At 32.3% G+C, this 4,565-nt stretch overlaps 1 non-coding gene across 1 annotated transcript; it reads right to left on the bottom strand.

Moving 5' to 3' along the window:
- Window positions 1–2,975: 2,975 nt before the first annotated feature.
- On the bottom strand, window positions 2,976–3,046 carry TRNAP-AGG. The gene has a single exon. It is a non-coding gene; the product is annotated as a tRNA-Pro (tRNA).
- Window positions 3,047–4,565: the final 1,519 nt, after the last annotated feature.

Genomic DNA, 4,565 nt, shown 5'->3' with positions numbered 1-4,565 from the left:
CGACACCAATTTTCGGCATCGTTTACTGAAAACATGACCATGTCGGGACATAATGGTATTGAAGAAAATTTCCGACAATGCCAGTAATCCTAGGTAATTCTACGGTGTTTCCTGGATAATTTGTGAGACATTCTGGCATAGTCAAAAATTTAAAAACAATGTCGGGATATTATGCCGGCGTAGAAGTCAACAAAATATCAATGCCAGGACTAAACATTCAGTTTTTGGTAATTTTAGGCACTGTGCGGGATTTGTGTTCATACTAAATTCAATGTCGGAAATTGAAAACGGCATGGTCTTCAAACTATTTTCAATGCCGTAAGAAGGTACCGGCATGGTATTCATACTAATTTCAATGCTGGAACTCACTGAAACTCAACTGTTTGAGTTAGGGTTCGCAATTTTAACCTAAACCTAGTGTTTTAAATCGATTCAAACACTTGTAAAACAGTTCAAAATCACTTACCTTCTCAAAAATTCCATGTTTGCGAGAAGTTGATCGTCTGAAGCCTCTTCTTCTTCGTCTTGTTGCTTTTGAGCAATCAAGCAAGCCTTTGTTCTAATTTTTGTTGAGCAATCGATTTTGACTTCGTTTGGGTATTTGATTTCTTTCGTGGAAGCATGGTTATGGATTCGAGTATGTTAATCGACGAAGAAAATTTTGACTCGACGCTTCATCGTCGATGAAGACGATGAAGAAAAAAAATATTCAAAACCCTAACCTAAATGTGTGTCGGAACTGATGAAAGAGCCGGGGGGATATGTTTTGGTTTCTGATTTTTAGTTTTAGATTTTTATTTTGTGGTAAGGGTATAATAGTCTTTTCATAATATTTATTAATTAACCAAAGGGTATTTTAGTATTTCCACCCCAGAAATCACCCCTTAGCAGACACTATTGTAAGAGCATAGTAATTCATATCCCCCAATTAGTATCCCCCAATTGCGTGTTCAAAATTATCATCGAAGGGTATGCAACTAATGTCACTTCAGCGATTCTAGGCGATGTAGCAGAGATTCCATGGAGTATTTAGGTCTGTAATTCTAGAGATTTTATTTCCTATTTTGATGATGTAAATTTCCAGTCAATACCAAAGAATGCGAACAATATGGCGTATCTATTGTGTCATCATGTTTTGCGTGATTCTGTAAATATGCAGTGGAACGATGATTCTCCACCACCTTGTATATTTTCAAACCTCATTCACTAAGGTAGTTTAATAAAGTGGCATCTTCGGAGGCCTTTTCCCCTAAGAAAAAAAAGTAAGAGTTAAATAATTATTTTAGTAATTAATTATCATTTTCTTTCCGAAAAAGACTATATTTTAGGCTATTTGTGTATTTGGACACTTTCTTTTTCATAAAAAATTATCATTAAGATTAAAATTAAGATAAAAAAGAATTATTTTATTTTATGAAGTACTTAAAAAAAATATGACACCTGTCCAATCTGAGGGAGGGATGAGTTTTAACTGCCGTAGATTTTAGGGCTTCAAGTTTATTACAGACTCCACTCTTCATCCTTCACTTATTCAAGCCGCCTGAGAAAAAAACCGTCGCTCTCTTCATATATTCCTTCTGCAATGAGGGTACTCACTCTCTCAAGTCTCACACAAAAATCAAGAATTACGAATCTCGTAAGAATCTCTTGTTCATTTGGGATGGTTCAACATTACGATGCTAAGAGAAGTTTATTTCCACTGGTTCTATTACCTCTCATTAGCCATGAGGATGAACTGCTTGAAAAATGAGATGATTCCCCTTCCTTTCTACAAAAAAATGAAACCCTCTCGTAAAACACGATGGAAAACGATGGATAAACAAGGTAATTTTCGAAGTTATTAATTTATTTATTTAGTAGTTCAAGATAGCCTTTAATTATTTTCTTTTCAATGATAGTTTTTTAATTTAATTGAGTAGTTTAAGATACGATTTTATAGGCTAATTCTGTAAAATATATATTCACAAAATCTTATTTTGTGTGAAAGAATATTGGTAGTGTTGTAGTGACATGTGTCATAGTGCATGCACATGTCTCCTTCATGCTTGACACCTGTTGTCTTTTCTCTTCCACTAACTACACATGTAATGGGAATAGCTACTCTATCTTACTTTCTTACATGTATTTAATGAGCAACACAATGAATGAGAAGTATGTCTGATTCCCCTTCTCTTTTTTCTCCTTTATGCTTTACTCTTTTGTCTCCTCCATGCAACAAACTTAAATACGTTATCAGCACAATGTTCTTTGTTTCCACTGGAGAATTAATCCTTCACAAACAAAAGTTGTTGGTTCTACCATTAATATCAAGTAGGAATTTCGAAAAGAAGGTATTCCTCAAGCTTTCTTTCTATATTTCCCTTAAAATAAAATACTCATAATAGTAATTATTTTTATTTGCATGCATGTTTATTCTTTCTATATTTAAACACATGTTTATCTCCCTTCTTTATTTAGAGATTTTAAATATGTGTTGATATATAAAATTATTTTATTTTTCCTTCTTTGAAAGAAAAAAAAAACGAAAAAAATATATTTCTTTTATGCATGCATGCTTGTCCTCTTAAAAAAGACATATTTATTCTCTCATATCCTATTAATTATTTTCCTTAAAGTAATGAATGTTTATACTTTTCACTCTAATTAATTAATTCATGTGATAGACAAAAGCATCCCTGATTTGCTTTGAATTATCCGGAATACAAAACAAGGTTTGGACAAGTTAGGCATGATAAAGAGTGGCCAAGATTTGTCTAGGGAGAAGATAAATCTATGGTCATGGTTTATTCAAATTAAACATTATAAGTGTTACAATTAATTCCTCATAATAAATAATTTATTAATTTTTCATTTCATCATAAATATTTCCTTAATTAATCTATCGTAACATATTTCCATCAATAAATTAAAATAAAAATTATTAATTATTTCTAAAACAAAGAAAATTATGGTTTGTACAAAGATAAACACTTATGCGGAAATCCGAGAATTGAACTCGGGACCTCTCACACCCTAAGCGAGAATCATACCACTAGACCAATTGCCCGTTGGTAAAAATTGCTTCAATATATAATAGTGGTGGTAGTAGTAATGGGTGATGAAAGCTACGGAGGGTGTTGGTGAGTGGTAGAGGTGGTAACAATGGTGGTAGTGGAAGAAATTGTGGAGGCGGATGGTTTTAGTGGTAGTGGGTGTTTATTTTTATTTTTTTTCCTAAAGCAGAAAAAGAAAAAATGACGGGTAACATTTCATTGTGAAAGATGTAGTTGGTTACGATTAATAAAGGTAGTTACTAAATGATACCAAACCATATATAAAAGAATAATTATGAACATTGGATCAAATGGTGCTCCTGCTATCTTTGGTAATCGATCATGTGAATCATTTTTTTTAGTATTAAAATAAAATTAATTGCAATACAAAAGAGAATATAGCAAAAAAAAATAATTAGAGAATAAATTAATTGACGACCTAAGATTGTTCAACTTTATACATGACATTTGCGATTAATCTCCCAACATCCTTCGAGGGATACGGTGGTTTTGTGGTTCTGATGGGCATTCGTGAGTATTAATATACTATGTTAATTTTGTGCCACTACAAAACGGTAACACTATAAAGTATAAGATGCGGTTGATCGTCTTAATGCTAAAATAAACTCGATTAAAATACATGACAATTTAAATAAAAAACACCGGGATGTCACGTTATATAATAGCTACTCTAAATTACATATTTAGTATCAAGATTTCGCATTTCAATAGATAGATCTACGGTTGTAATGAGATCATGTAAGTAGTGCTCAAGTTGGCGCTTGGCTTTCTGAATGATGATGAATACAATGAAACGCTCCCTTTCGGTTTCTCCAAGGAAAACCGAAACCTTCTCAAAAAAATAAAAAATCAATCGAACAACAATTAGATGGAGCGCCATCAGTACCACCATAAACTTCTCTGAACTGCTACATATCCAATGAATATTCCACATGTTAATTTTGTGATTTCGTCCTATCGTAATTCTTGATAAGGCATGCTATTAAAACTCTAATGGCGATTTTTGAAGGTATTTTCATATTACGAAATTCTCTTATATGTGATATTTTATTCAAGTATGGGTTCAACTTGGGTTCTTCCATGTTTTTGTATTGAGTTGATGATTTTTTAATTTTGAATACATGTTTAGGTAACATAATTTGATATATATATATATAAGGTATTCTCTTTGTAACACTGGTGTTATTCTCTTCTATTTACCCGTTGGCGCGCACTTATAATGATCCCAGATTTGTAGACATTATTTGACCAATGTTGGGGTATTTGTTTAATCTCAAAGCTGGTTAAACCTTATGTATTTTCTACAAATTGAAGGTGATAGAAGTTTGTGTCGTATTTTTCTCCGAAACGAATGATATTTCTTCAAAAGGTTAGTTGAATGTATATAGACACACACATCAATATGAATATGTACGTTCTTTAGTGTTCCAAATTACTTGAGTAACACTAGATGTGAGAACGCCACTCATGTGCTACTTAGCATAGTTGATGCAAAAAAAAATTATCCATGAA

This window comes from Papaver somniferum, unplaced genomic scaffold (assembly GCF_003573695.1).
Source record: "Papaver somniferum cultivar HN1 unplaced genomic scaffold, ASM357369v1 unplaced-scaffold_19, whole genome shotgun sequence".
NCBI classification, from domain to species: Eukaryota; Viridiplantae; Streptophyta; class Magnoliopsida; order Ranunculales; family Papaveraceae; genus Papaver; species Papaver somniferum.
Note: the sequence above shows the minus strand (reverse complement) of the source record. Positions and strands in the feature narration are given on the sequence as shown.